Genomic DNA, 11,908 nt, shown 5'->3' on the forward strand with positions numbered 1-11,908 from the left:
AGAACCTACTCTAATATCACTTGTTTTGTTGCACGGCCTACTTCCTATCCTATGTAATATCCAATTTTTCCTAAGGATGGAACACGTCACTTTACCTATTCTATTCTAGCATCTTGCAGAATATAAATTGCAAGTAAGAAAAGAACACAGTGATTTTTATGTGGAAACCACCTGGCTCACAAGGGCGATAAAAACCACGACTTACACCTCTATACGTTTTATCCCAAACTCCACTACAATGGTGAGCCTCTGCAAATTCAAGTTGTAGACTCTGTAACCTGGGAACTAACTTCTTATCCCAATCTCACTAATCTCCCTAGACTAGTAAGCAACCTTCAAGTCAATTTTTGTACTGACTGTATGCTTCTATGAAAGCGGATAAAGTACAACTCGAAATCCCAACCTAATACAAGCTTTCTAGACTCAAAACTAAAACATAACCCCATTTTATAACTTCTTAAATCTTCTTCTCAAACTTGGGCACGCCTAGATTCTGAATATTCTTGATAAATCTGTCGATAGCTCAATATTCTGAATTCTCTCTTTGTGGGTGCGCAAACCTTCTTCTTAGTAAGACTTGGATATATATAGTATTGAGTGCACAACAAGTCCGTAAATAGAAAACCCTCTATGAGTAGGCCTATGAGATTTATTAGTATTTGTGTTGAATTGGGATTATTGCCTTTTGGATCAATTTCATTGTCCTTGTAGGAGTCCGAAGAACCTATGTCATTTATTGCAAGGAATCCTATTAACTTGACCTCCAAGTAATTACCATAAATCTAGAAATCCTAGTTATTGTAGGACTTGCATTGGAACTGTGACAACCCGTTTAAAAGATCTGTCTATTTGATTCTTCAGACATCTATTATCTTTGTATTTTTAGACTTATGTTCAGCTTTCAGATATTTTATTGTATTAGAGCTCTTGTACGAGTCCAGATCAAGTTTTCGGATGTAGTTGTATTTACTTCCGCACTTATGTCATTCTGTTATCGTTTATGACTTTAAAATATTTTCGCTTTTATTGCTGCATGGTTAATTCAAATGATGTAGTTACAGAAATGGTTCGCCCACTAGGGGGATAGTGCGGGTGCCCGCATGACTCATGAGTTGGGTCGTGATATGAACATGTTCACAAACCTCTATCATCTACCTGGTTCGTCCGCCTCTGAATCTCTGCACTGTCTGAGATGGAACATGTTCCCAAACCCGTTTCATCATCCTCTTCTCATTCATTCCTTTGACTCTATATTGAGCCTACTTTTGTAATGGATGATGGAACATGTTGACATACCAATTTCATAGCATCATACTGTTTGCTTTGTGTTTGTATTCTTCACTTGGATTTATTCAATGCTGGAATAAATCATGTCTTCAGCCTTTTCTTGTTTTATGACTCTGATCATATTCTTGCTCTGTGTTGGAACATGTTTGCAGACCTGGTTCATATGTTTTGTCTGTAACTCTCTTTACTTGAACATAATACTTCTGACTCATCTTCACCTTTTCTCCTCATGATCTCTTCTCTTCTGATTGATTCATCAACTGCAACTGATGACTCCTGAGATAGAACATGTTTTCAGACTTGATCTATTCTTCAATGAATTGCACTGTTGATTGATTCATCTTCATCTCATTTGATCTGCATCTGTCTTTGTGATAGATCATGTATGTGGATTGTTCATTCTTTCTCTGAGCTGATCATTGCACTTGTCTTTGCATTGGCACACATGTTTGTAATCTGGGTTTATGTCTATGCTCTTTTTTGTAGCCCTTTGCAATGAAACATGTCTATAGACCTGTTCTAACCATCCTGTGCTTCTTATTTTTTCCAACTGTCTCTAACTGCGATTCACAGGCTTTTGTTCATTTTGTCAATCATCAAAACTCAGACATGCTAGTGCCAACACCCCCTACTAACACAAACTCAACATAACATAAAGCAAACCTCTCTCCCATAAACCTTAGTCTCATTCTCTTTCAAGTTCTACTTTTTCTTACTGATTCATCCTCCACTATCAAGGTATGTTTTCTCTCCTTTACTATTGTGTATTCTTTTGTAAGTGAAAATCTCCCCACCCAAGGCAACCCACTTTAGGTAGTTTTCCATAGTTAGCATAATGAAGTGAAATTGTGGTGGTTTTGTGTTGTGCTTTGAAAATATAATTATATGGCTGGGCAATAGCTTTTAGTTGTTGGTTGTATGGTTAGTTGAGTTGATTTGAACTACTTTTGAATAGAGAAGAAAGCATGACTAATTTTTACACAAAAAGTGTTTGTTAAAATGCCTCAATGGAATATTATCATGTTTTTTAGGAATAATGTTGAATTGTTGGGTAATATCCATGATTGATGATAGGATGGTTTGATGACTTGTTTGGATGATTTTACCCTATTTTGAAGATGGAAGAATTTACTTCACCATTATGGCATAGTAGGTCTTTATTATTTTGCTTCAATAAGTTAAACAAATCGCCTTATTTAGAGTTGAAGTAAATTGTTATATATTTCATACTTGGAGAGAATTAGTTGAAACTAAGTGTGGGGTGGTTGGTCTTTTTCTAAAAAAGTTCAAGTTATCATAAGTGATGGCCTCAAGTGCCATTGGATCACCAGTCACACTATGTGAAAACTTTGTGGTTTATAATAATTATGTGGCTTAGTGTACAAATTGTTTTGTGGTTTAGGAGTAGTCTGAATCCCCTTAATATGAGGAGTATTTCAATAAGCAGGCAATATAGCTGCCCCTATGGAAGCACCCTCTCGGAATGACATGGAAGATGAGGAGTATTTTAATGAAACTCCTCGATTTGGACTTGTTATAGAGTTTTGTGGTCAAAAGTGGTTCACTAAATTCATACCAACTATTAATCCTACCCCGAAAGTGGAGATAGATACCATCAAACTGCGCCTCAATTATTTCGATGTTTACCAAAGAATTGATCAATTGAGGCTATTCTTTTTGACTCATTCATTGGGGGATACAAATCATGATATAGTGCGGGATTTCTATCCCAACTGGGTCCCTTGATTAGTATTCACTCTAGAATATAATGTCGCAGTGAGAAGGAAGAGGGTGAAATTCTCATACTAAGTAATTAATGAGTTGATGTGGTTCCTGGAGGTACCACCTGCAGACTATGATGCTTTCTTGCAAGGGCCTGATTACATGGCCATTAATCACAGATTGTACGGAGCAAATTCTATGGCCGCCTGGGTGTTACATCCTGTACTTGCGGAGAACCACTTATCAAATTTGAGCGTAAGTATGTTGAACTATGGCTAAGTAAACCAACTTTGGAGTATAAGGGACGAAGCGTTATTAAGTATATTTTATGAGTAAAGGATGCATATGAGGAATTTTGGAAGGTCCTATAAGGAATTAAGTGGAAGGAGTTGAGTTAGTATGACTTTGGAAAAAGATGAGCGTTACTTTCAACAACAAAGTATGAGCCAACTTGGAGAAAGAATATCTTTTAGTATATGACGAGTTTTGAAGTAAAGCAAAAGCCTATATTAAAGTTCATGAAGTCTAGCATCCAACGCAACAAACCGCTCGTCGATGTGACGTCGGAGTAGAGAATTATGGACGTTACAAGGTAGGCTCGCAGAGCAGAAACACGCAGCTACAGTGCGCGACATACGAGCTACAGTACCCAAAAATTCTAGGTCGGTGCCAACCGATTCTAGAACTCTATAAAAGGGGTTTTACCCCTTATTTTTTCATCCAAACACCCCTAAACATCTCCAAAAATCCTCTAGAACCTTCCTTCAACTTCCACAACATGCACATATATTCCTACAAGTCTATATGACAATTTTGGTCATTTTTATTTCATTTTTCACATAGCCCCAAGTCCTTGGAAGTCCTAGAAACCTCTCCAAACATATTCCAACATATTTCCAAGCCTAAACCAAGGATCAAAGTGAATATTAAAGTGGTTGGGCTCCAAGTGAGGTCTACACTTGTCTCCTCTTCTTGAAGATGTTTGGGTGAGTATTTTTAACGTGGAGTAACCATGGAATTGAAGTGTTCTTGAATTTTGAGGTAAGATTTCATCTTAGTTTCATGTTTATGAGTTTGTTTGGTAATTATGTTAAGATTTGAGGAGAAGAAAATTGGAGGAAAAGTTAAAATATGCATTTGATGATATTTTGAGTTGTGAATTAACTTGAATTATAATTATTAGTATGTTTTGAGCACAATCTTGTTATGAGGGATAATAATGATGTTAATAAATTGTCGTATACGAGTGTATAAGGGGTTGTCTGAAGTTGTCGTTATGGATTGATTATGAAAAGAAGTGTTGGGATTGAATTAAGTATAGTTTGAATGTAATCTTTTGATTATGGAATTGTTTATGTTTTATGGGTCTTTGGGAGTTGTTTTGAAGATTAGAGGGAGTAGAAGATACAGGGGAGATGCTGCCAGAATTTCGGGAGATTCTAAAGGGGTTTAATTTGAAGGCTTAAGATAAGCATGTGACGATAAGCCTAACAATAGTATGAATTCTCTTGAATGTAGATTTACATGCTCGGAAGGATAAGCATTGAGTAGTTAAGGAGACCCAAAAGTATGTTAAGGCTAGTCCCTTTCTTTTTAAAGGCATGATTCTTTTCTTATGAACCTATACATGTTGTCACGACCTGACTAGGGCCATGATGGGTACCCGTGGCTGACCACTGAGCACCGCTCATTCTACTACTCATCCTATGTCCATTCGTAATTCTTATGCTCATAATCATAGGAAAACTATTTTTCATTTGAAACATTTTTTGCTTTTACATACATAAGCCCTTTGGCTATCAAAATAATATATATACATATACAGACGATGAGAAACTCGTGAGACCATACTATCCACACATACGTATCTACGAGCCTCTACTAGAGTACTAGACATAGGACCGGAGAGGGACCCCGTCATGCCCAAAACATATATACATATATATATATATATATATATATATATATATATATATATATATATATATATATATATATATCAAAAAAGAATCACCAACGGCACCTCCGGAATAACGGGGTGCTCTCGGCGAAATAGCTCCTACGAGTCCGGATCACCTCCTTGTCTACCTCGTGGGCATGAACACGGCCGTCCAAAGAAAAACGGACGCGTACGAACATTGTACTGAGTATGTAAGGCATGAATGAAATGAACATAATAGAGAAATCATAAGTCATAGGGCGAAGATATAACCTGCATACATTTAAGTGTGAATACATTTCATACATATATCATACATATTACCATAGAATATACATCATCATTATATTTCATATACATCATCATCATATTTCATATTCATCATCATCGTTAACCCGCGTCCGGGTAACCATCATATGCCGCCCACTAGTGGTGTCATGCCCGGCCCTCTAGGCTCGGTGTAAACATAGCAGCCCGCCTTGGACGTGACATGCCTGTCCATCTAGGCACGGTGTAATCGTACGTGCGACCCGCCTTCGCGGTGACATGCCCGGCCATTTAGGCGCGGTGGAATCGCATCGTCATATACTCATCATAAACTTAACATTATTAAGCATTTCATAGGCATGTCATAAGCTAGACATTGTTACACCTCGCATTTTGTACAATTGGATATTCCGAGTGCATTTTGTACAATTGGATATTCCGAGTTAATGGCGGAAAGTTAAGAACAAGGTCATTTTTTTTTTTCGGTTTTGTTAAGAACGATAAGTTGCAAATTCATTTTTATTGCAATGGAGCGTCGAAAACAATGGGGCAAGATTGGAACAAGGAAAGTAAAGGCAAACTTGGAATTTGGAAATTAGCATGGCCAAGTGGCCGTGTGTGTGTGTGTGTGTGGCATGTGTGGGCCATGGGCCACATGTGTTATATATGTAGAGGAAGATGACAAATTAAGTCATCTTAATTATTTTCAACCATAGAGAATTCGAGAAAAAATTTGGAAGAAAAAACGGGGTACGTGCATGGTCATGTGCCACATATATATATATATATATATATATATATATATATATATATATATGTGGTGATTATAAGACATAAGTCATCCTTTGGAATTCAAGAAAATTCAAGAAAGGAAAAAGAAAGAAAAGAGAGAGAGAGAGAGAGGCTCGGCTAAGGGGGCTGGCCGAACACAACCCCTAAAATTTGATGATGGAAAATTAGTTTCTCCTTGTTTCTCTACTAATTGGAAGGCCCTCGTCGTACGTGGAGTAGTTGTTGGAACAAGAAAATCACTCGTTGTCGCTATAACCGCTTCTAGCCGAGAAGAGGAGTTAAAGGGAAAAGGTAAGTGTTAATCTTCTTTTCATGTGTTGAGGATGATTTGTACATGTCAAGTATGTAGAAATGAAAACGAAGTTCATGGAATTATGGTATATGATGTGTAGCCGTGTGTATATGATATGATATAAGAGTAGTTAATTAATTTATTTAGCATGTTTGGATTGTTGTATTACGGATAGTTGAGCATGTTGTAATGTGAAGGAACGGATAAACTTCATGAATTTATGTATGTTAGAACTTGGCCGTGCTAGGGGCTGTTTGTGGTACAATATAATGAACTCATTTTATATAGTATTTTGGTTGTTATTTGTTGTGGATTGTGTGATGAAAAATGAATGTTTGATGACTCAAATGGAGAGTCGAATTGTTGTAGCCTCGATTTAGAACATAATGTAATTTAATATAGTCGCTTGAGTCGATGAAAATGATGTTGTTAGCGTATGGAAGTGTTGATGTAGTTTATGAGTTTGGAAGAAGAAAATGTGTTATTGATGTTTCTAATGTAGTTGGAAGATTTGGGTTGGAATGTCTTGAACATGTTGTGAATTGATTAATGATATTGTTATTATGATTGTTGGTTTGGTTGTTGTTGATTTGGCCGAGTTGAATTCTCGGGGGTTGATGGATTTATAGGGGAAATGCTGCCCAAATTTCCGTAAACAAAGTGTTAGTTTGAAATCGGATTCTTAAGCCGCTTACGACTAATGGTTGATATCTAATGACGTGATTGTAGATCGTGAGAAGCCAAGGCATAAGTTTGGATTAGCTAGGGAGCGGCCAAGGTATGTTAAGGCTCGTCCCTTCTTTCAAAGGCATGATTCTTGGATTTCGATTTCAAATGCTTCCATAACTTTATTGTTTCAAAAGTTTTGCTTTCAAAAGAATTTTTGTTCCTAAACGAGCCCTTAAACTACGAACGACCGTAACTTTCACATACGGTCTCGGATTGCTATGAAACGTTCGTGGAAGTCTACATAACGAGTAATAATCTTAACTTTCATAGGCGGCCCGGACCGGGTTGATGCTCGTCCGCGGGCCCCGCAATTTTCTTGTTGGTTCTAGCGACTATTCTTGAAAGAACTCGAAACGTCCGTATCTTTCACAATCGGAGGTTTATGACTCCGTGAAGCTTCCATGACAACAACGATGGATATGTTTTACAATGACAACGATGATGTCAAAAATGAGAGTATTTTCCTACGATGAATATGATGATGATGATTCCATGTTTAAGGGCTCCGAGTCTATGATTTCAATGACGATACGAGAACGTTGAGCTATTTCTTGATTTCTCAAACTTATTCATGAATGATGACTACTTTTAAAAGATTGAAATATATGAATTGTTTGCCTTATGATCCTATTACATGTTTTATCGTGAAGTTATTCTTCATTGGATGGGGCCCCACCTCATAATAATCATTCCTTCAATTGCGAGACACGACTGACCATGATTATTCCATAACACAATCGGAGGTTACCAACCTTATGTCACTCCGATAGATACATGACTTTATTTGGGCTCTATGCATGCTACTCATATGATACATGAATATGCTATATGAATATGATATATGAGTATGACATGAATATGCTATATGAATATGATATATAATATGATATATGAATATGATATATGAATATGATATATGTATATGTATATGGGGAATATAGAAAAGTGAGAGCGTTATATACGCGTAGCCACCGATCGATTGGTATAATATGACATGATACCGTCCCGGACATGTAATGCCCGGACACCGGGATATGTGGTTATGGATCAGGTTACACGTTCAATATATTATATGGATCGGGCTTCACGTTCAAAGAAAAATATATTATATGGATCGGCCGCACGTTCCAACGCATTATATATATATATATATGGATCGGGCTGCACGTTCCGCACATCGAGCATGCATGGTTCCGCCTAAAAGGCACTCGGATGTACGAGCTACTGGGCCCATGCATATATGGATCGGGCTGCGCGTTCCGCAGTAAAATATTATATGGATCGGGTTGCACGTTCAAAGAATATAATATATATATATGGTCCCACCAAAAAGGGCACTCGGATGCGCGAGTTACTCTTTATCTCATGAAATGCCCTATGATTTCGTCTTGTTACTATTTATGCTTTGCATCCTTCTATATGTTGTTAGTCATGCCTTACATACTCAGTATCGTTGCTCGTACTAGCGTCCTGCTGTGGACGCTCGCGTTCATGCCGCGTGTACACCTGCATGAGTTGAAGATATTAGCGAAGATGTTCCCGGGCGGGGTCGGCGAGCTCCATTTTCTCCGGGTGCTTTGCCGAGTCGAGCATTATGATATGGTTCCATGTTCCATGTTCCATGTTAGAGACTTTGCCGGACGGTGTCGTGTATGTAGTATGCCGGGTTTTGTAAGCGGCTCCATAAGCCGATGTTGTCACACCTAATTTTCGTTAGGGGCGTTATGGAGGGCACCCGACACTTATTTAGGGCCGAGCGAACCCGCGGACTCACATAATGGTCATACTCACGCTGGCTCTCAAATCATGACACAAATATACATAAAAAAAAAAATTATCAAAGAATAATATACTTTTTGCTTTTCTCAAATCAAATAAAATCTTGCAACATATGAAACTTATAACACATCGCATAATAATATACCGGCTTACATAGCCATTTACATAACCGACATCTAATACCCACAACACTACTACAAAGTCTCTAACATAGAATAAAAATTGCCGTAACATAATGCTGCAGCTCGGGCAAAGACCAAGGAAGACGGGAGCTCGCCAATCCCGCCGGGAACGTCTTCTAATAATATCCTCATCTCATACGGGTGTACCTGCGCGGCATGAAACGCAGCCCCCGAAGAAAGGGGGTCAGTACGGAATATGTACTGAGTATGTAAAGCATAAAATATAATAAGCGGGACCACACTGAAGTAAAGGGTACGGAAAATCATAGGACTTGCCTTTTGAAAAACATTTATCACACATATACATATATCGGTAGATAAAAGCATTTCATAATCGTATCATCATATTATCGTACGTAAATACCGTACCCGGCCCTCCAATGAGGGACTCGGTGAGTAAAACCATGTCATTGTACATATATATCGTACCCGGCCCTCTAGCGAGGGGCTCGGTGCGTAAAATCGTGTCATGATCATGTATGCATGCAGATATACATATATACATACCGTACCCGCGTCCCTCTAGTGAGGACTCGGTGAATATTACATTACTGACCCACGCTAAGCAAGGGACTCGGTATGCCATCTGGCCGCCATCTCCATCTCATCACATCATCATATCATATATATATATATATATATATAGCGTGCACGACCTACAGTGAGGGGACTACGGTGTTGGATGCGGAGAGAAGTTGCACGAATGCGTGCCCGGCCCGGGACTCGGTGAAAAGACATCTTGAGCTTGCACGAGCGGGTAGTGACAAACCATATGCATATAAAATCATACTCGCCGACTCAATGAAGTAGACCAAATGGAATGTCATTGGGAAATCGGACCATAGCTATATCAAAATATCCCTTCGGACGTTGTTCGGAAACATAGCATATATCGTAAACGTATTAGCAAAGCCATAGGGATCATAGTCATATGCTAACCAATCCGAGTCCACCTCATAAAGTTACAAACACTATTGTACAGAACTTTCTACGAACAAATCGAGCGATCCCGACCTTTAATAAATTCACGGAAGTTCGTAGTTTCGGGATGGTTGGAAACAAACTCTTTTTGAAAACCAACTTTTATGCAATCTTTGAAAATCCGTTCATGGCGAAAAACATATGGACCGTAATTTGGCCATACTATGAATATGAACATCAAGAAACAAATATGGATCATAAATATGCTCGGATGCGAATAGAATTACCTCGAAAATCGTGTCATAGCTTATTTTTAACTAAGACATGCTGACAAAAGAAAAGGTGAGCTTCACGTACATACCTTGCTTGACTTCCTAAGTTACTCCGAACTTACGTCTCGACTTCTCACGATCTACAACAACATCAATATGAACGTCGAGCATTGGTCATAAACATCTAAGAATCAGTTCCGACCATTACTTTTTCTACAGAAATTTAATGACATTTCCTATAAGTTGGACATCCTAGAAATTCAACTCGGCCAAATAAACAACAACCAAACCAACAACCATACTAGCAATATCCATAAGTGATTCGAACGCGTTAAAATCAATAATTCCTTTCTACACAATTCGACAACATTCATTCATATTCAATTCAACTACATATATTCAAAACTAATATTAACGATCGCATATTCAAATAACAATCCAAAACCATTCGAACACGGTTCAAGAACATTCCAAGTAATCCATACAATATTCAAAATAACTCCAACAATGTACTACTCCACCGAAACTATCTAAACTTGGCAAGAGCAACACAATGCATTCTTTTCTTCAAATTCATCAATGACACCAATAATTCATACATTCAACATAATACATAAATTCAAGGAATCATACTAGAACATTACCTTCCAATTCAGCCCACACAATTAAAATCCTAACTTGAATCATTAAAAACTTCATTCTACGTCCTAGAATCATAACGACGACAACCAAAATACTAGGTAACATTAATTCATTTCTTGCATACCAACAACCCCTAGTTCACGGCCCAACTTCAACATATATAATCTCATAAGTTTCATTCATTTTCTACACATTACAACAACACATAACCATGCTAAATTCAAACAACTCTCCACCCCTACTCAACACACACTACACGGCCACACACATGTACATACATGGCTACCCTTCAACCTCTATATTTCCATGAATTTCATTTATTTTTACCTAATATAACATGCACAACCATCCATAACATATAAAACAAGATTGAATCATACCTTCCTCACTTGTTCTTTACTTCGGCTAGACCTCTATCTTGCAAGAAAAGTGTTTTGCATGCTCCAACAATTATTCCATGGTGTAGAGGACCTCTCAATTGATATGAAAGCTAAAAGAAACAATTTTTTTCCATGATCAACACCATGGGGCTGGTTCGCTTGCCCCTTGTAATGGCTCTCTCTCCATTCTTTTTTTTCTCCATCTCTTTCTTTTTCTTGAAGTTTCTAGGAGGCAAAATGATGAAGATGATTTTTATCATCATCTTAGCCCCTTAAGTAATTACAACATGTGGCCATGGCCCACTAGTCATGTGGCCGACCACCCCCTCTTTTTTTTTTTTTTTTTGTTTTTTCTTCAACTTTCCAAAAATAGAAGACTTTCAAAAATGGAATTGACCCCAAATGCTCCCTTAATATTTCCATCCAATGAGATTCATAAGCAACTTAAGCCTCTAAAACATACAAAGTCTCTACTTCATCTCCTAGGGATGGTCTTGTTCCCCGGCTTGTCGTAATTCACTTAAAGTATTTCGACGGACAAAGTGCGGGATATAACAGATGTATTGTGATGCATTATTCTACGGGTCATATATGATCCCAGGTCTTACTTGATTTGAAAGGGATGAAAAGCAGGTGGTTTCTGAAAAGCTTTCACTATGTACTCATGTTATGCTATGAGGGCCCAATATGATTATGAGTGCCAC

The sequence above is a fragment of the Lycium ferocissimum genome, chromosome 8, assembly GCF_029784015.1.
Source record: "Lycium ferocissimum isolate CSIRO_LF1 chromosome 8, AGI_CSIRO_Lferr_CH_V1, whole genome shotgun sequence".
Taxonomy (NCBI): domain Eukaryota; kingdom Viridiplantae; phylum Streptophyta; class Magnoliopsida; order Solanales; family Solanaceae; genus Lycium; species Lycium ferocissimum.